General features: G+C 42.3%; 1 long non-coding RNA gene across 1 annotated transcript in view; it reads left to right on the top strand.

The window, feature by feature from the left end:
- The window catches only part of LOC123860919 (uncharacterized), a 111007-nt gene extending 92397 nt beyond the window's left edge, over positions 1 to 18610 (top strand). Inside the window, exons 9-13 of the long non-coding RNA XR_010404854.1 lie at positions 830 to 6131; positions 11624 to 11763; positions 14813 to 15104; positions 15458 to 15912; positions 16210 to 18610. This is a non-coding gene — a long non-coding RNA (uncharacterized LOC123860919). The remainder of the gene's footprint in view (positions 1 to 829; positions 6132 to 11623; positions 11764 to 14812; positions 15105 to 15457; positions 15913 to 16209) is intronic.
- The last annotated feature ends 2888 nt before the right edge of the window (positions 18611 to 21498 follow it).

The raw sequence follows: 21498 nt of genomic DNA, 5'->3' as shown, positions 1-21498 counted from the left end.
TCATGCATAGAAATGGGAATCCCAAGATAGGGAGTTTGTGGCTCCACCAGTCTCAGCGTAAATTTTGCTACCGTTAGTATATTTTATTTTTAATGGATCATTTTGGATGATGGCCTGGGTATAGCGATGATTTGGGCTCAACAGGTACACAGACCCAGACATTTAATAAAAAAGCTTCTTTTGTGATTTTGTGGTTACCACGATATTGAACTCTTAAGAAATTTACGATGAATAAGTGGTGGTTGTAGGTACAGAGACCATCACAGAAAGTGAATAGGAATTTATAGACATCTGTGAAAGATCAAAACAACAAGCTCACCATGATGATTTGTCGGGGTGGTTCAGATATCGAAGAGACAGAGTGTTCAGTAATCAGTGACTTCTGCATGATATTTGCATAGAGAGAACTTTAAAAAGGTTACATTTCTTTTCTACTTTCATATTTACTTTGTGTTAAGGTTATAGGATCTCACTAGCAATGTTGCTGATGCTATTTTTATGAACTCCCAAACTCCATGTTTAAATGTAGCCGGATGGAAATTTTGAGCTACAGCAACAATAAATATATCTGACATCCTTGTGACTTTCAAGTTCTGCTATGCCTGAGAGTCAGTGAAGGCTGTTTTTTTGCCTTGAACTCTGAAGGAAGAAAGAAACTTTTGTTTATAAATTTCAGAGATTTTTGTCTTTGCACTTACCACGAAGTCAAATGCAGATATAATCCACTTTAAGCGCTTTTGGCAAAATTTCAAATATGCCGGTTTTTTGATAAGGGGAAAAAAAAAATCCCAACTTTTTGTTAACACAAGTCCTTTACTCTATGTTGCAGTATAGGACTTCTGTTGGTGATCTTGTGGACTTACGGAATACTGATCCTCTACAGGAAGTAAGAGGCAGATATGTAATCTGGGCCATCTTTCTGATCCATTTTAGTTATGTCTGATTCTAAATTGAGTTATATAGAATTTAACATAACAGGACCCTGTGTCTATATTCTTTATGCCTCCTTTCTAAAAATGTAAAATTTTATATGCCAATCTGAGTTAAATGATCTGAGGGCATTCAAAATCAAAGATTATTTGACTTGTGTTCCAGTGTGTTCTATATTGGACTACTTTATGAAGATATTTGGTAACAGAACAAGTGTGTGTGTGTTTGTGTGTGCATGTGCACATATTTTTTTTTAACTCACCATGCTCAGATGTGTGAATGTTAGACGGTAAGCACCCCAAAGGGCAGGTTTGGGTGGTGGTGTTCACTTTGTTAGCCCCATAACACCTGATGGAAGGCTCTTGAGAAATAAAATGCCAGTTTATAATTCTATAGACTTTATATTCCTGAAGATCCTTTGGTGACCTCTCTTACAACCAACCATCTGGTGAGATGGATCAGACAAGTCTTACAATCATTACTTCACAGATGATAAATCTGAGCTTCAGAGAGAGCTATTTGTGATTCTTTCCATGTCTTCTACTCCAATTTTTTCTTGAGTATGAGAGCTGGAACTTTACATTGAATGGGAGGAGCCTCACTATACAAGGGTGATGGGGGAAAGGGCATGTCTGAATGCATGAGGCAGGTTGATGATGGTTGATAGAAGCCTTCCTACAGAGCCACAGGACTTCTCCATCACCACCTGCACCTCACCTTGGAGCACTGAACTACATTCACAACCACCATGAGCAATGGTTGGCAATGAGGTGTCCAAATGGTTATGGGAATGCATCTCTGGCTTTTCCAGAAGTGGTCCCCAGGGTGCTTGCGGTGTGTACTAGTTTTTCCTGAAGCTTCAGGATCAGTGTTTGAATTCCTGGACCAATTTACCTAACTTCTACCTGGTCTCACTCATTACAGACTGAGTTATCTCTCAGATGGACAGGAAATTGTACTACAAATGGGTCAACAACAACAAACAGGACTGATTGGGCACATGCTACCTTGGATCTTTGGGTTACCTATATTTATCTAACAAAATGTTCTTACCTCTCAGAGTACTAGTGAGAGACTTAACATTTCACTAGGTCTTGGGTAGACTTCTGGGATGGACAATGTAACAATTTGGCTTGTCCCTTCCTAATTCGTTTCCATCCAATTCAACAAATAGTTTAGTGAGCACATATTACAACATGCCAGGCAGCTGTGCTGATACTGGGAATATGGAGGAAAGTGATACATGCACTGTTCTTGCCTTCATGGAATATATAAACTAGTGGGGAAAGATGGCAAGAAAGGAATGAAAGTCGGATTCGTGTGATGAAAAAAAGCAGTCCCATGAAATTGGTGTATTTTTCCAGGGAGGTAAGCATGCTGGAACTTTCTGGTTATTTCAGTTTAGATTGCCTGAACTTCTTAATGTGCTCACAGGTAAGCTCTGGTCTTAGTAGCTATAAAATGTTGTGAAAGTTCCACGACCTCTTTGGACTACAGTTCTGTCATTTGTGAAACATAGGGGTTGACTAGATGATTTTGTAACTCAACTCATCATGGTGGACATTGCATAATGTAAGGAAGTGTCAAATCACTATGTTGTACACCTGGAATGAATATAACATTGTATGTCATCTATGCTTCAGTTGAACCAAACAAACATAAATAAAAGTCTTTTCAGTGAAATGTTGAAAGCTCTTCCTTTAAGGTCAAGAACAAGACAAGGGTGCTCTCTCTCACCACTCTTGTTTACATAGTTCTGGAAGTCCTAGCCAGGGCAATTAGGCAAAAAACCAAAACAAAACAAAAAAAGAAAAACAAAAAACAAATACAAAACAAAAAAACAAAAGCAAAACAAAAAAACCCCACCCAAATCAGAAAGAGAAAAGAGAAAGAAAGAAAGAAAGGCATCCAAATTGGAAAGAAAAAAGTAGAATTGTGTCTGCTTGCAAGTGATATGATCTTATATGTAGAAAACCCTACAGACTCCACCAAAAACCTCTTAGAACTAATAAAAGAATTCAGTAAAGTTTCAGGATACAAAATCAATATACAGAAATCAGTTGTGTTTCTATACACTAACAACAACATATCTGAAAAATAAATGAAGAAAACAATTACATTTACAATGATACCAAAACCAAAAACAATAAAATACTTAGAAATAAACGTAACCAAGGAGGTGAAAGGTCTCTACCTGGAAAATTATAAGACTTTGATGAAAAAAATTGAAGAGGACAAATAAATGGAAAGATAGCCCATGCTTATGGGTTGGAAGAGTTAATATTATTAAAATGTCCACACTCACAAAGCTATCTATAGATTCAGTGCAATCCCTATCAAAATTCCAAAGGTATTTTTCACAGAAATAGAAAAAACAATCCTAAAATTCATATGGAACCACAAAACACACCAAATAGACAAAGCAATGTTGAGAAAGAAGAACCAAACTGGAGGCATCATATGTCCTGATTTCAAATGGTGTTACAAAGCTATTGTAATCACAACAGTATGGTAGTGGCATAAAAATAGACAGATAGACCAATGGAAATAAATGGAGAGCCCAGAAATAAACCCACACAAATACAGTTAACTACTGTATGACAAGGGAACCAAGAATACTCAATGGAGAAATGGTTGTCTCTTCAATAAGTCATGTTGGGAAAACTGGATAATTATATACAAAAGAATAACATTGGATCCTTATCTAACACCACTCATAAAAAATTAACTCAGAATGGACTAAAGATTTAAACATAAGACTCAAAACTGCACAACTCCTAGAAGAAACCATAGGGAAAAATCTCCTGGACATTGGTCTTGGCAATGATTTTTTGAATATGACACCAAAGGCACCAACAGCAAAAGCAACAATAAACAAGTGGGACTATTTTAAACTAAAGGTCTTCTGCACAGCAAAAGAAATAACAAAGTGAAAAGGCAACCTATGGAAGGGGAGAAAATATTTGCAAACCATATATCTGATGAGGAATTAATATCCAAAAATTTTAAGAAACTCATAAAGCTCAATAACAGAAAACCAAACAGTCATTTAAAAAACTAGCAAAAGACCCAAATTGACATTTTTCCAAAAAAGACGCACAAATGGCTGACAGGTACATTGAAATGTGCTAAATGTCACTAATCGTTAAGGAATGGAAATCAAAATCATAATGGCATCACCTCACACCTGTTAGAGGGGCTGTTATAAAAAAGATGAGATGACAAATGTTGGGGAGGAGGATGGAGAAGAGGGAACCCTCGTGCTCTGTTCGTGGAAATGTCAGTTGGCAGAAACACTGCAGAAAACAGTTTGGATGCTCCTCTAAAAAAAAAAAAAAATAGACTACCCTATGATCTGATGATCCCACCTCTGGGTATATTTCCAAAGGGAATGGAATCAGGATCTCAATGAGCTGTCTGCATTCCTGTGTTCAATACAGTATTATTCACAACAGCCAACAAAGGGAAATAACCTTAGTGTCTGTCTATGGATGAAGGAATAAAGAAGGTGTGATATATATATATATATATATATATATATATATATATATATATATATATTTCTGGGAATCTAATGTGCAAGAATGGAAATAATACAGTAGTATAAATATTACTTAGCCACCTGAAAGAAGGAAATCCTACCATGGGGATATCAAACACGGATGGACATTGAGGGCATTGTTTTAAGTGAAATAAGTCAGATGTGAAAAACAAACATCATATGATCTCATTTACACGTGGAAGCTAAAAAAGCTGAACTCATAGAGTCAGAGAGTTAGAATGGTGTTTACCAGGGGCTGGGGGCTGGGAGAAATGGGGTGATATCGGTCAAAGATACAAACTTCCAGTTATAATATGAACAATTTCTGGGCATCTAATGTACAACATGGTGACTACAGTTAACAACACTGTATTCTGCACTTGAGAGTTACTAAGAGTAGATATTAAATGTTCCCCTCCCCCTAAGCAAGGTAATTATGTGATGTGATGGGGAGGTGTTAACGAACCCTATTGTGTAATCATTTTGCCACATGCATGTGTATGAAATCATCATGTTGCACACCTTAAACTTACACAATGTTATATGTCAGTTTTACCTCAGTAAAGGTAAAGGGGCGGGAAGGCTGTTCAGTCCTAAGTATTTTTGTTGTATTGAACAATAGCTAACATCTATATTGCAATCGCTAACATCTATAAAAGGCTACGTATGTGCCAGGCACTGGCCAAGTGGCTTTTCTGGCATTGTTACATTTAAAAAGTAATTTTTGTGACTCTGCTATGTAAACCTGACTACCGTATCAAGAGGGGTGTTAGTAACCATCAAGGGAGCAGATGGCTTTGCCCAGATATCTTTCCAGATTTAGATATTTGAGATCCTTTGCTAGCGAACTTGCCTCACATATGGAAGCATCTATGTGCCGTTTATGTAATATTCATACCTAAACTCTTTGTTCATGGTGAAAAATGATCCATTTGATGCCTTGCGTAATTTAAAAGATCTCTCAAGACAAATAAGCAGTTTTCAAGGCAAAACGAAGTCCTTCGTCTGTTATAGCTATTTATTTAAATGCCCCATATCTTCCCCGTCTCCATCAAGTATCTCCTTTTGCGAAGTTGTTCGGTCTTTTTGGAATTCCTTTGTGTCATTTTCCGAAGTTATTGAACTTAATTACTGTGTGACTTACTAGGCAGACGTGGTCTTCGGCTACCTGCTAGGGATTAGGGCGCCCCCCTTTCAGTCGTGTGAGCGGGGGAATGAGCGATGCCCTTGCAACGGGCCAAAAGGCACACACTGGAAGAAAGAGGTGGGGTGTTCGATGGCCCCCTAACGTGGTAAATTAGTTAACTAACCATGATGATGATAATGACAATGACAACAGAAATGATGATGTAGAACGTGAGGATGGTAGAGGTGGTTGTGATTGTGGCCATTGTGGATGGAGCATCCCAGAAACTTGGTTTGCATAACTATCTTATTTAACGCTCACAACAACCAAGTGAATGTGGTGCTAATGTATCCATCGAGAGAGGATGAAACTGAGCCTCAGCATTTGTATCCACCTGTTGTAGATCACACTGGCAGTAACCAGACAAGCTGGGATTTAAACCCAGTTCAATCTAATTCCAGATCTTTGGCTTTTAGTGACTCTACGGTACTAATTGAAGACCTTGGCACCAGGATTCCTTTCTAAGAGACTGAGGTGAGTCTCCATTATGATTTAAATGGAGTTATTATTTATTATTGAAATATTATCAATCAATAAATAGGAAATTCTCCCGAAGTCAATCGGAGAAAGTAATGTTATGTAAATGTCACAAACGTTTAGCAGGTGAGTGTTCAGTCTGTGTGTGGGAAGGCAGCACGATGCAGGGGAAAGAACCTGGGTGTGACGTTGGCTTGGCCAGGACCTGGCCCCACATGGCCAGCTGTGTGATCGTGGCAAGTCACTTACCCTCTCTGAGCCTCAGTTTCTTTAGCTATAAGGTGAGGCTAAAAATAGCCACCTTAAAGGACTGCTGGAAACTTTGGAGATCATAAATGACAAATCTGTACAGTGCCTGGCAAGGTAAGAAGTGATATCATTTTAGTTTCCTGCTTACCCACCACCAGTTCCAATCAAGCTTTTGGGATAAAACTCTAACTCCTTAACTCAGCCTAAAGGCCCTGCCTGATTTAATCCCTGCCTGTAACCAGCCTTATCTCTGGACATTCTCCTTCTCACTGGGCTCAGATGGGCCAAGCCCATTACGCTTCCACTCTAGGACCTTTGTATATGCTCTGTCCTTGGTTGCAAATTGTCTTTCATCTTTTTATTAACTCACTACTCTTTCTTATCTTTTAGGTCTTGGCTCAAATATCACTTCCCCAGGGAAATCTTCCCTGAACCCTAGAAAACATCAGGCCCCCTCTTACATAATCCCTGAGCTCCTTCTTATTTGGGGTACTCCTCACAGTGGTAATTAAGTACTTAAGTGAGTACTCGATAAGGATTCATTGAATGAATGAAAAAAAGAATAAATGAATTACCGAATAAAGGATTGCCTTATTTCAAAGATTCCCCTTCGTGTTTCCTGACCTGTTTTTATTAAAAGAAGACCATAGGATGTGAGCCATGGAGACTTCTAGCAAAAGCACAGGTTTGTGCCCAAAGTGGCATCCTTTTCACTCTTGATAGGAACAAGACTTCCCTGGGGACCATCTGTTTCCTGTGGCACGGGAGGCAACCTCGCGGACCAAATAAACTGCCTTGGGTCTGACCAGGGTGATACCCTGGATGAAAGAAACATAGCACCTCTCTGAAACAGATGCTTCAGTTTATGATGGAAACAGAGGAGCCTGCAGGTGCGGGCTGGGCTGATACGGGCTCTGTGGAGAATCATTAGAGCCTCCTCCGAGATGCGGATTGACTCTGTGTTTAATCAGCCACAGGCAGAAGAAATGGCTTCATTTCAGCTCGATGAGAGCCAGATCACAAAAGGAAGATAGATGGCAAATCTGGTTCATCACTACAAGCATATTGTCTTAATTTGAAGGAACAGCCTAGCACCCATGCAAGTCCAGGAGGAGAGTGCAATATGGCCAGCATCGAGGGCCAGCTAACTCAACTCCCAGTGCACCCCTTAAGGAAAAGCTCTCATTGGTTTCTTAATTAACATTTTAAGGCAAGTGAGAACCGTAAGACACATTCCTCAGTCACTTGAGAAATTCCCCCGCTTGGAACTCAAGACGCTTGAAGGAAGGACTCTTCTTCCCTGAAATGTCTGAATCTCTACTTCTACAAAAGTACAGCGGCCAAAGAAGGAATGGCCATTTGCTGGCTGTTTGTAATACACGGTCGTCTGTGCAGTTCATCTGGAAATAGATTCGAATAGAAACAGTGCCGTGTCTCGGCACGTGGATATCTGCTGGTCACTTGTGGGCTCTTGTTTCCAGGGGCTCAGTCCTCTGTTTGCCTTTGGTCCTCCAGAGCTCCCGCTGGGGAGATGTGGAAAATGGATATTCTGTTCAGGCGCAGTTAGCTTGGCGATGGCCTGAAAATGCCAGAGAAGGGATGTTTAAGCTCGTGCGGGAAGAATCACACGTATCTGAACTCTGCGTCCTTGCCAAACCCCTCCCATTTGAAATGAAAGCAGATAATGAGCAGTTGGGGTACTTACAAACAAGTGGATGTTTTAGAATCATTTGGTATGTGTCACATCCATGTTTTCATTCTCTCCCCTGAGCCTGAGCACAAAGAGATTTTACAGCCCTCCCCACCGCAATGACTATTTTCCAGATGTTCTGAAACAACATCAAGTGACCCAGTTTACCCCTGAGAGGTTTATAAAGGTGCATTTATGGAGAGCCCGGCTGAGCGAGGCTGAGATGTTCGCTCAGCAGCTTAGTCTGAGATAATCTCCCATGAACGTCGTATCAAATCTTACTTTACCTAAGGCACACTGAGTATGGTTTTTAGCAAAAGATATGCTAAGTACTCCCAAAGTGAAGAAGAAACTTAAGAAGCTTAACAATGGATGTAGAAATATTATCATCAGCTATCGGGGTAATAGTATCCAGTCGTTCTTCACCTACAGGCACGGATTTGGGCTTAGGCAGATGAGGACAGCACAGAAGTGAGTGGTCTCAGTGCATTTAAATATCAGCAAGACGAGGCGAAGGACCTTGTTAGCATAAAACCTGAACACATGTCATTTGCTTTCTGTGCTGCATGGGATGAAAGGAAAATCACAATTGCAGCCATGGAAGGAAGCGTGCTGGGGACTTTCTGCAGATCACTGAAACAAGAGAAGTCATCCTTTATGGACAGGAGATCGTTTCATTCTTTTGCACATGGGCAGCGAGCACCAGAGCAGTCCTTGGGATCAGAACCCAACTCTTTATCTACATAGTGGAGGCGAGCCATTTCCTGAGGGCAAACAATATGCAGTCTTATGTGCAGTCCTACGAGAAGAGCCACCCATTCCTTCCAAACACGGGCATCCGGCGACGTGTCAAAATCTGGCGAGGAGGTGGGATCATTCTTCCCTAGCACATCTGCTGTGTGTAGCTGACGTTCAGTGGGACCGGTCCCCTCCCCAACCTCCAAAATAAGTGACATGCCAAGACCTTGATGTGAAAAGTACTTAATGTTCTATAGTATGTCAGTCGCCCAGTGGCTGAGGTGCAAAATGAACAACCTTCCCGGCATGACTTCTGTTATCACTGGCACCGAACCCAGTGCAGTCATCCCGTTGAGGTCCTTTACACATGAAAGGGAAAGTGAGCACGTGTAAGAGGCTCCTACTCCCGGCCTGTCCCAGAATGCCTGCTGTTCGCAGCCATTCACACTGCAGCCCTGGACATGCCACCAGCGAACAGGTGATGGTCCCTTCACTGAGTTCAGAAGTGGATGCCCCTTCACCTACTGAAAAGCTGCGGGGCGCCAGGGTGGATCAGTCGTTAAGCGTCTGCCTTCGGCTCGGGTCATGATCCCAGGGTCCTGGGATCGAGCCCCGCATCGGGCTCCCTGTTCCGCGGGAAGCCTGCTTCTCCCTCTCCCACTCCCTTGCTCGTGTTCCCTCTCTTGCCATGTCTCTCTCTGTCAAATAAATAAAATCTCAGAAAAAAAAGAAAAAAGAAAAGAAAAGAAAAGCTGGGAAGTCTTGGCCAGCATGTGACATGTTTGTCTGGCACAAACCCTGGTAAGGAAGCCGAATTCCCACTTTTGTGCGGACATGGATGCCTCCTCCAGATAAGACAGACTGCTCTTTGTTTTGGAAACCTGCGGTGTGGAACGTTAAAGACCCATCCTTTTGAGTCACTTGGCATGGTTGGCGCTTTTTGACTTCTGCAACTGATCTGCCCACAGTTAGAAACATCGGTTACCTTACCCTTATCTTAGCATCCTTAAGTGTCTGTGTTGTTCCTGGTCATCAAATTAGCTGCTTCCTCTCATTTCACATCCACTGACAGTTTTGGGTGGTTTGAGTTGAGTGGGGTGGACAAGGGGAAATTGGCGATTTCCTCTGCCTCTAGTAGAGTTAATCTCTCATCCAGATACTGCTAAAACATCTCTCTCAACAGCACTCTTTATTCCTAGTTTAGCAGCATCACCATAGAGAACAAATTTGTTCTTTACAATGCTCCGACTCAAAGTCCAAATGATAGATGGTTTCCTGATCCTGAAGAAGACACTTAAGCACTTGTATTTTTTTCAACCACTTCTTCCAGTTTGAACAAGACAGTTGATTTCTCATGTTAGTATGGGGCAAGCAGGGTATGTGTATGCAAACAAAAATGTCTGGCATCCATTCAAGAGTTGGGTGAAAATAAGGACCCAGAAAGAACGTTGCCAGCCAGAAATACTACTTTCTTGTGTCCACTATTCCATATCTGGGGGTTCCCTCCTGTCTGCACACATTTCCTCTGTTCTTAAAAGTCCTGTCTGGGTCTGCGGAGAGAACAAACTTCTTACCATGGATCTTTGAATGTTTTCTTAGTCTCCCTACCCCGGTAGGCCCAATAAAGGACACTTCTAGTTCTTAATCTTTGCTTTCTTTTGCATCAACCCCTCCCCTCCTGGACACCCCCACCTTTTGTGCCCTTAGTAAAACATTGGTCTCGACTAATTTTTTGTTCTGTGTACTACATCAGAACTGCTAAAATGTCACTTCCGTGACAATTCTTTCCACGAGGAAACATTTGCAAAAGCATCTTCAAAAAGGAGTCCTCCTTCCTTACTCCAACAAAAATATAGCGAAGTTTGCATATGTGTTTCTAGGATCCCTTTTCCTTCATAAAAGTCATTTTTCTTCTTCCTTCCTGATCAGCAGGGAGAGGTATCTACGCCCATATTCTCTTCCCAAGGGTGAAGTGGTATATATTTTGCTGTGTGTACTTGGCCCACAGAGGCTCAAAGGGACTAGCATACATTTGGGCATAGTAGTGATTTTCATAATTTTGTGACAAGTTTTCCAACCGGCAGGTCTCTGGGGGACCTGAGACCTGCTCCTTCCACCGGTGCCTCTCAAGGGAGCAATGAGAATCAGAAGCCAGTGGGGCTTCCCTCTTACGTTCGCAGAATGTGCTGAGAGTCCGCGTGTCCAGAATTCTCCCTGATAAGGAACTTTCCTCAAGGCTGAGCCATATGAAGTCTAAAGAGAAATCACTGCCACTTAGGAAACTGCTCCCCGCTTTCTTCTGCACTGCCTGCCTGTGAGCATCATCTGGGGGTAAAGTGTTATGAGAAAATGTATGCCTCAGAGAAACAGCTGTGTATTGCCACGGTCACTAACTTTTGGAAGATGTTAAAGGAAAGTATTCATTTCAAGCCAGTCACTTCAGCTACAGCGTCCCCTTTCATGTTTCAATATCATGATGTCTCCTTTTGGTCCTGTAAGTGTTACCTGGTTTCTCTCAAGAAGCGGGGGAAACCGGGACCCATCACTTATGGCCCCTATGAAGAGGGTTGGCTGGACACGTGGACAACATGTCAATCATTATTTCTGGTGGGGCCTTCGTAGCAGAGAAATCGCCTGGGTAGCATGGCTTATTTTAACAGAAGACAGATATGCCTGACCTGGGTTTTATGACAGATGTCAAATATATTGAAGTGTGTTGTGAGGCAGATCACCTTATTGGCAAAGAAATGAAAGACCACCAGGAAGACGGATGGGAAGCCTTCCTCAAGGGGTTTCCTGTCTCTTTGCGCAGGTATGGCAGTGAACCTGAAGAGGGGCCGACTGGCAGGCACGAGGAGAGACGTCAGTGAGACTCTGAACTTGCACCTGCCCGTGAGACTTGGAAACAAGAGTCCCTGCCTCCTGGAGTGACGTCGGGACAGTGAGGAGCAGGTGGGGGACGAGGGTGGGCACTACAGCAATATGAGGGAGGCCCCCCTGAGAGCGAGCACCTCCTTACATGCAACACCCAAGGTGCCTCCCAGACCTGCTCAAAAAATCTTGGTTCTCCAGCCTTCCCTCTGGAGTTTAGTTCAACCAAGATTTCTGGAGAGCGTACTATGTACCAAGCGTTGCGCCGGGCATTGGACATTAGTGCTGAAAAACACACGTTCCAATCAGACCTCCCCACCTTCGTTCTTCTGGGTCCTTCTGCCTGGGCGAGGTCACTTATTAGCTGCTGGGTGGTTGGGGAGGAGGGAAGTTGACTCACTTCTCTGAGCCTTGTTTTCCTCATCTGGAAAACGAGCTTCATAGAGTTAAGAGAATTGAACGTAACAGCGTCTGTATGTTTGCCTCCAGGACTAGATATAGAAACTATAAAGGGGAGGTGATGGCCAATCCACTGTTTACCTCTGATCCATAAAGACTGCTTTTGGGGTAATTTATATCACCTGCCACTAAATTAACTGCTCTTAGATCACAACCTTCCCATATGCCTAAGCCCAGAGCTCCCTTAATCAAAAATGGTAATCAGAAAACTGTGCCCTTCGGGACAGATGAATGACAAAAAAGGACACCTCTCCTCCACGTGGGTGTATCAAGCGCCAGGGCCTGGGCTCAGTTGGTGGAAGCTGGATCTCACTTTGCACAGTCCTGGGCACAATGTGCGAGCTGGGTAAGGGTTTTCAACTCAATTTATTACAGCCATTGCTGTGCAGAGAATGACAGCCTTCTATTTTTCAAAGAGGCCACTTGAGTCATTGGCAAGACACCATGGATACGTTGTAGATAAAATGTAAAAAGTCACCACAACAGTATTCTCTCCTCCTCCTTTTTTTTTTTTTTTAGATTTATTTATTTATTTTAGAGAGAGAATGAGAGAGCATGAGTAACAGGGTCAGACGAAGAGGGAAAGAGCATCTCAAGCAGACTCTGCACTGAGCACAGAGCCCAGTGTGGGACTTGCCACCAGGCTCCATCTCCTGACCCTGAGATCATGACCTGAGCTGAAACCAAGAGTCCAATGCCTAACCCACTGCACCCAGAGCCCCTCCTCCTGTCCTTTTAAAACATTTCTTCTTCAGAGTCTGTTGTTGAGAAAGAATACAGTATTTCATTCCTTCTGGTTTTACTGGACATAAACTGTTATAGGTGTTTTTGTGGTGACCATGAACTATGGGGTATTAACAGTAGCATGGATTAGGGAAAAGCATGGAGAAATAGTAACACAGATTATTAAGGAAGGAGATGTATGTATTTACACACATGGGACTCCCCACCATTGGGTAAGGTGGATGAAATAGAGACATTGAGAGTGATTTGCGGGGAAAGTTAGTTGTGATATAGAGTATTTGTTGGTTTAACTACTTTTCTAGTTGCTAATTCTGTAAAGATAGTTTGGATGCTAAAAGTAAAATCCATAATAGATGGAGGAACTGCACAGTCCCTGCTGAGCAGGGAGCCCGATGCGGGACTTGATCCCAGGACCCTAGGATCATGACCTGAGCCGAAGGCAGACACTTCACTGACTGAGCCACCCAGTGTCCCTTCTGTTCCGCATTTTTATTTTGTCCCATTTTCTAGAGATACCGAGAAGAGCAATCTTAAGAAAGTAGATCTTGTTCATTTCCCACGTTTTCCCCTTAGTCCCCTGGGCTTTTGACTAAGACCGCCTACGAAGAGGAGATGCTCTCAGAGGGGAAGTGGGACGGGGACCGTTTTCATGGGTGTCATCCTCCAAACCAGCTGCCAAGGTGGTTCCATGCTTTCTCTATGGAGCAGAAAATGCGAGACCCCCCTAGAAGGAAAAAGCAGGATCTAGTTCATGTAAAAGACAGGAACATGGTTAAAAACTGAACTGAACCAGGAATTGATCTGTATGTGAGGCGCTTACCTTTAGGGAGGTAAGGGCAGATCTGCGGCTCCTCAGGAGAGAGGGGAGTCGCTGTTGATGTCTATCTCTGAGGTGGGCTTGAAGTATCAAAGGAGAAATGAGTGTTTTCAGTTTGAATCTAGAAAACGCAGCATCTGTCATGGAAAGGAGGAGCAAATGTCTTTTCAACTGCAAGAGTATTCCACCAACTCATACTTTCCTTGCCTTTATTCGGATACCCCTTCCCTCTGCTCTTTTTATTTCCTTCTGACTCTGTATTAAATTCATTACGTGCTCTTGAGGGAGAGAGGTCAAATCGAGGTGTAAGATGCTATGAATAAAAAAAAAAAAAATGGGGAGGGGGTAGGAATTCACCGTTGCATCATTGCACTAAACGGCAGCTCATCTCAAGGGCTTGGTCCCCTTTCAGTGAAAAATACACCCTTCTCCTCCAGGAAGCTCCAAGTCTCAGAGGCCTTTATTAACTTGGTCTTTGGGAATAGTGTTTTAATTTTTTTCCGTAATCATCATGCAAATTGATCATGATAGTCTCTGGAAAGCAAACGGAGTGAACCAATGGTCTCATTAACTCCAAGGCTGGAAGGGCTCATGCTCGTGAGGGCTGGTGTCCTTACACACAGCGGCTCAGGTCTTCTTTGTGTGTGACTTGGTCCAGCAAGCTGTGGCTTGTTCTAGCTTGTTTAAATGGCCTCATGCATCTGACTCCTTCACAAAACAATGGGAAATCACTTGAAAGGTCTCAACCTTATGAAAGAAACATTTGTGTCCTGCGAGATTCCAACCAGAATTTCTAACTCTCCAATGACAGAACCAGACCATTGATGCACGATGCACGTGCTCTATCCAGGCCTCACCTTAAAGACACTGGGGTCTCGAATTGCTAAACTTTGTGCTATAAATTGAGTCAGCACTAAAATGTGTGGCTCAGAGGCATAATTCTGCATGTTGTTCTGCCGAATGAGGAGGGCTTTTTTAAAGAGTGTGCTTTGATTTTAATTTAACAGGGAGAGTGGCAGAGACAAATAGATCTGTCCAAAATATACTTAGTAACAGATTTTTGAGTTGAATTATTAATTTCATGTAAGCGGTTCCTCTTTTTATTTTTAGAAACTGTAAAGTTCGGGAGAAACAGAATCAAATGTAATACACTTTTACGGATGGCCCTGCTATGTGCCAAGCAAGGTGTCACATCGTTTCAAATGCTGCCTCATTTATCCTCACCTGACAGATGAGAATAAGGCTGTGGCAAGGGGTGCAATAGCTCGCCCAGCTGGAAAGTGGCAGAGTCATTTGCTGATCTGCCTCATTCTTGAAAAGGCTTTGACGCAACTCTTTGGAAATGAACTTCTTCAGAGCCATGTAGAGCTAAACTGCTTCCTCAGCGCATCCTGTCCCAAAAGTGAGTAGTAAGAAAGTTGCTGTAATTCTTGGAGCTGTGGGTACCAGATACTTCTGGCTGAGGACATGCCCTCAGTGGGTGTCCAGCATTTTGCCTTGTGCCCACCAGTGCCTTGCACTGGTTAGTTGTATCTGGGGCTGAAAAAGTCTCTCTCTTCCTCTTTGGGGAAAAGTGTCCCCTTCTAGTGAGGTACAGATGCAGTAGGTGCTCAGGCAGTGGGGGGCGGGGAGGAATACACATACGCTAGCTGGATTAGCTGACCGAAGCTAGACGCTTGAGTTAGAGCTGGGCTTTAGGGTACACCTCCCATGGGAAAATCCCTTTATCTCAGCTGTAACCCCTCCTGGTTGCAGGTTCTTTAAAGTCGATTGGACCTCTCTTGAGAAATTTGATAACAAATATGCATTGACACCTACTCTCTGTAAGGTATTGAATTGGAAGACAATGAAATATACCTTCAATCAACATTTGTTGAGTTTCCACGATATGCTAGAAACTGTGCTAGGTACGTCAGATACAAATATAAAAGGGCCTAATAACCTTGTAGGGGAAGGTGGAACTGTGAATGAACGCATGCAGTTTTAGAAGGATGATCCGCAGCAGAGCAACACAAAGGAGTGACTTGAGGAATGCTTTGGAGAGGTGGTAACGTTTATTTGAGCTCGGCCTTGAAGTTATTAGGAAGAGTTCTTCAGATTGAAAAATTGAGGAAAATACATTCTGTTTTGAAGGAGCTTCATGTTTACCTTGACAAAGTGAATATGTTATCGCCTTGGAAAGAGCCATGAACATGGGGTGACTAGTTGAGGTAGGTGGTGGATAATGGAGGTGAACTGGCACTATGGTTAATTTATCTGGTGGGATGGTCTTTTCTCAAGCTATGCTGAGAGGAATGCTGGTTCCTTGAGATGTTAATTGGTATTGTCTGGGAAAACAATACCAATTAAAATAAATAAATGCATTTTCATAAGATGTAGGGAACACTGGGTTAAGCTGTTGGATGGGGTTCTTTCGTGTAGGACTTCTCAGGGTCTTTACTAGGTTACTCTGCATTATAAATTTCCAAGGGCCTGCCTTAAAGCTATTTGTCTTTTCCTATTCACAGTGCTTTCAGGGTTCCCTGAGCCTCGCAGTGGAAAATACTTCTTTAAGGTAGGGGCAGCTGTCTGCAGTCTTTAAGAAGTGAATGGCTTCTATTTCAGAAAGAAACTTCGGGCACCTGGGAGGAAGAAAGCCCGTTGTGACAGACTGGACACAAGGTGACCTGTAACCGAGCTGTGAAAATCTTCTGGGCAAAAGAAAATAAGGGTCAGAATTAAGGCACTGAAGATGTAAAGGAGGAAATGGAATGGAAAAATAACTGGCAGGGAGAATGAATACTCTGTGACCATAAGGGGGTGAATGCAGAAAGTATTTGTGGGTAACTCCCTGGGGTCTAGTTGGGAAGCTCAGCAAAGAAGAGAAATTTTGAGTAAAGATGAAAAAGTTAATTTGGGATGTGATAGAATTGTGGTGTCTTTAAGACCTACGAATCGAGTTGGTCAACTCATCCAACAGTTGGAGATACTAATCTGTAGCTCAAGGTATATATGGGTATAATTTTATCTTTCTATGAGGCTTCAGATGACTCTTGATTATCTAGCAGTGTCTTAGGGGTCAGTATACTTCACATTGTGTTGCTTGACCATAAATGTATAGAAATGCAGGTTGTAGAGAGCTATGTTGAATAGAAAGCTGAATACAAACCATTAACTATATATACTAACATGTACCTTGCCCAGAAACAGTGCACAGGGAAAAGCAAGCAAACAAACAAACAAAAAATATATATATATATATAAAATAAATAAGTAAAGAAAGAAAAAGAAAGACACGACCCTTGCTCAAGGAGCTTATTATCTTAAGCCTACAGAAGATATGACAAGTGGTCAGATTACCTGTGCTAGGATTCTGGACCTTGCATTTGCTATATGACCTTGGGCAAGTTAGGTGACTTTGTAGAGCTTGGATTCTCTCATTTGTAAAATCGTATTTGTAGAATATTAGCATCTTCCTCATTAAGGAGTTATAAGTATTAGCCAAACAAAAATTGATTTCCTGTATTTTGAATGTATAAAATAATCTTTTTTTAGGAAATAATGTATGCATTGTGATCTATTTAATAAATTTCACTATTGCTTTATTTGATTTCCAGTTAATGCCAAATAATAACCTATCTATTTGAGTTGCAAAAATCAAGCTGGTTTGAATTAAAGAAGTGTGAAAAATTCTTGGGTTGGCAAAATACGTAACACTTTCATCAACTAAAAGTAGGTAAAATGTGTTAAAAATAATGAAAAGTCCTCACTTTAATTGAACCGGCTTTTTCATGAGCCTATATTTTTATGAAGCTTAATGAAACAAAAATTGAAATGTGCCCATTATGAAATCTGTGTTAATTGTTTTTATTTCCATAAAGTTCACATGATTACAAAAAGTTTTGCAGTGATGCCAGCTAGAAATGCACAGTACCTGCCTTTCATTTTCTCTGGATTTATTTTTGGTAATAAGGACAAATATTCATTTTGGCAAACAGCATTTGCTAAATTGAAAACTTCCTTTAAACACACTAGAAACTTTTGACCTAAGATTGCCAAAATTGCAGGGTATTTTTGTCAGTCTGACAAAACTTTCTTTGTTCTTCCTCGCTTCATCAAGAACAAGACTGTTTCTCCACTTACTGTTATTCCAATACGATCACAATCTTAAATATCTTTGGGCTAGAAGGCACTGCAATATTAATTAAAAATATAGTCTAATTATTTACCCTCGTTGGTTCCTACAAACCTCTACAGTATAATCAGTGGACTCCCTTAAGGGGTTTCACGGTATTTGGGAGTGAAATAGGGAGGTTTGTGACTCACACTGGCTCACGAGTGTAATTAAGTAGAACCTACAATTCGCCTATAGGTCACCGGATCAAATGTAACCTATCTGGGCAATGTCCAAAGGCAGGTGATGATGTTGACTGACCACTGCTGAGCAGCATGCGTGAGTGGAAGTTTGATTTTACTTCCAGGCATCTCGGAGAACATTCCGGGGGTTTCTGGAGACAAAGGGAAAGCAAGAGGGTGGCCAAATAGGTCATTTTAGACAGTTCTCAGGACAAAACTCCATAAAGCCACCCGAGAACGGCTCAGCAGGCTGACTGGCATTCTGTGACAATCTCTCCCTACTTCTGGCCTAAGTGCTAGCCTAGAGATGCAGAGAAATATTTTCTAGCTGTGAGAGGTGGGGTGTGAGTGCTCTTTGGTGCCTGGGGCTGAATCATCAGGGCAGAATGCCTTCTGGAAGCATCGCAGAGAGATGTTTCTAGGCCCAGCAGGGTGGTCAGATCTGTGTGTAAAACCCTATATCCTTGGGCTTACCTGGCATTTTTTTTTTTAAAGATTTTATTTATTTATTGGAGAGAGAGAGAGTGAGAGAGAGCATGAGAGGGGAAAGGGTCAGAGGGAGAAGCAGACTCCCCACCGAGCAGGGAGCCTGACATGGGACTCGATCCTGGGACTTCAGGATCATGACCTGAGCCGAAGGCAGTCGCTTAACCAACTGAGCCACCCAGGCACCTCTTACCTGGCATTTTTAAAAAAGATTTTATTTATTTATTTGAGAGAGAGAGAGAGAGAGAGCATGAGCAGGGGGGAAGGGTAGAGGGAGAGGGAGAAGCAGACTCCCCATCGAGCAGGGAGCCGGATGCTGGACTTGATCCCAGGACCCTGGAATCATGACCTGAGCCGAAAGCAGGTGCTTAATCGACTGAGCCACCCAGGTGCCCTTATCTGGCATTTTTTAATAAGGAAAAAGTTTCTTCCAGAAGGGGACTCAAAGCTTTCATTGGTATCCACAAATATGTCTCAGAAAGAGTAGTAGTAACAAAACTGACTTCATGGCATGAAGTGTCCAAATGTCACCCCACCCCTGTGCTTTAAAATTCGAATCGGCGTCTAGGAGCCCTACACAAATCGAAACATCAAATTGGCTGGGCTGAGGAGGAGGTGAACAGCATGACCAACCGCACAAAGTGGTAAAAGAGCTTGGGCAACGGGAAACGGTAGTAAAAAGAAAATAATATTTGATTTTAGACATTGAAACTCACATTGAGAGACAATGTGGATGATGAGAAGAAAAATCTAGTTTGGGCTAAATCTGGAAGTCTTTGAGTATCTCGAATATTCTTTTGGAATGTGGAAAACAAATGGTGTGGTTTAACCTCCATACAGTGACTTGATAAGGAGCGTCTCTATCCCCCACCCCGGAATCTGAAGTGGGGGGCAGGTATATGTGGTGACTTCCCTGATGGGAAATTCCCCCTGAAATTTTGGCCAAGGAGAGGCAAGAATGCAGAGTAGAAACGTGCTCTGCTTCAAAATTCAACAGGTGTTAGCAGTCAGGAAGGTAAACCAAGACGTTAGAGGTGTATGCGCGGAAGATGGTAGATGATGACTCCTGTGGGGTGATCTGTGAATAGGCAAAAGGATAAAGCAACCAGGGATTGCAGTGTTTGGGTTTCTGCCTGCAGAAAAATGACAAATCGAATCCTTGCCAGCTGGAGACTGACTCACAGAAATATGAGAGGTCATGTGAGATATAAAGTCAAACAGAAAGAGTTATATGGACACTCAAAAGGTTTTATTTTATAATGCGTTAAGCTTGCTATTGGGGGATTGGTCTGGAAGTTGGTTGAATCTGCCAGAAAGTGTTCCAAAATGCATCACATCTGTTCCAGTGGATAAGCTGTTCCTCCATCCACTCACTCAACAATATTTATGGAGGTCCTACTATGTGCTGGTCACTGGGATAAGGAAAAGCAGCCACGTTCCTGACCTCACAGGGCTGACAGTCAAATGATGTGTCCGAGGAGGGATGGCCCTTGCTGTCCCATTGGGAATGTGGGCAAAGGGGAGACCAATATGAGGTGTGGCGGAGAGGTGGACACGCCCTTGTAGACGAGGGCAGTATTTTATTTTGAATATTAAGAGAAACGAGGAGCCATGGTAGGGTTTTAAAGGAATAATATGATCAGATTAGCTTCCAGTGGTTCTCTCTCAACCTCCAACAGCGTTCTCCAGATGCCCCATTTCTCCCTACTGCCCATGGCCTTGGGTTTTCGAACAACCTCCGGAAATTGATGAGTGCACAAGAACAGTGGTGACAAGAAACTGGAGTGATGGGAATGGACGAAGAGTCTTTTCTTGAGTTTGGACCCTCATGACCTCACCACTGGACCACACAGTCATTCTCTTTGTCCTGGGTCTGATGCTTTCCTCTCCTTCCACACCAGTCTTCTCTAACAATTGCTCATATCATGTCCCTGCCTGGAAGCCTTCACCAGCTCCCTATGCTACAACTACAGACCTGCTTAACACAGCAACGAGGCCCTCCGTGGAATGGTGCCTGTCAGTCTTCCCAGTGCTGTTACCCATGATGTTTGCACAGTGAAACTTCCCAAACAGTTTCCACAGAATGCCCAGTTCAGTGAGATGTTAATCAGTGCTCTGTAGAAAAATGAGGAGAGGGTTCCACTAGTCAAATAAATTGGTAAAACAAATCCAGCATTATAACACCATCTTGTCCTTGAGATTCATAATGCAATTAACCTTACTCAAGGCTCTGATAAGTCCTGCAAAATTTCATTTAACTTAGCATTTCTCAAGCACAATTAACATCAAACCCTTTTCTGTGCATAACAACCATGGTCACCATGTTGAAAAGTTTGGGCAACACACCTCTGGCTAAACTTCTCACTTTTGCCCAGTTGGTCTATTTAACCCCAAATATGTCTTTTGAATTTCTAGCATGGCTTTCCTTATGCAGTTTCTCCTTTTGCAAAACTCTTCATTTTCTTCTCCTTCTAAGCATATCCAACTCCAATGTCACCTCCTTCGTGAAGCTCACCATGATAATCCCAACCCAGATCGATGTTGCTCTTTTCCTCACTTTCAAAGCACTTTTAAGCTTTAATACCATGTGGTATTTATTTACTGCCTCATATTGTTCCCTTTTATGCTTACGGTGTTACTCTTGACAGCCACAAAATTAGCATAGAAGTCTCTTTAAAGGACGCATGGTCTACTTTTTACATCGAAAGGCAAAATTATAAAGAACATGGGCATTGGAATAAAACGGTCATGCCAGTCACATTTCAGTTAGCCAGCTGCATGACGGTGGGCCAGTTACCCAGACTCTGTAAGTCTCAGTTTTCTCATCTGTAAATTAGGGATAATAGACTCTGTTCCTGTCGGAGATGTTGTGAAGATTGAATGAGATCAGGCAGAATATCTGACATACTGTAAACAGTCAATACATTTCAGCTACTATTGCTATAATCACCATCACTATCATCATTTACTACTGC

This window comes from Mirounga angustirostris, unplaced genomic scaffold, assembly GCF_029215605.1.
Source record: "Mirounga angustirostris isolate CCGP_5_RB_7025 unplaced genomic scaffold, mMirAng1.0.hap1 SCAF_9, whole genome shotgun sequence".
Taxonomy (NCBI): domain Eukaryota; kingdom Metazoa; phylum Chordata; class Mammalia; order Carnivora; family Phocidae; genus Mirounga; species Mirounga angustirostris.
Note: the sequence above shows the minus strand (reverse complement) of the source record. Positions and strands in the feature narration are given on the sequence as shown.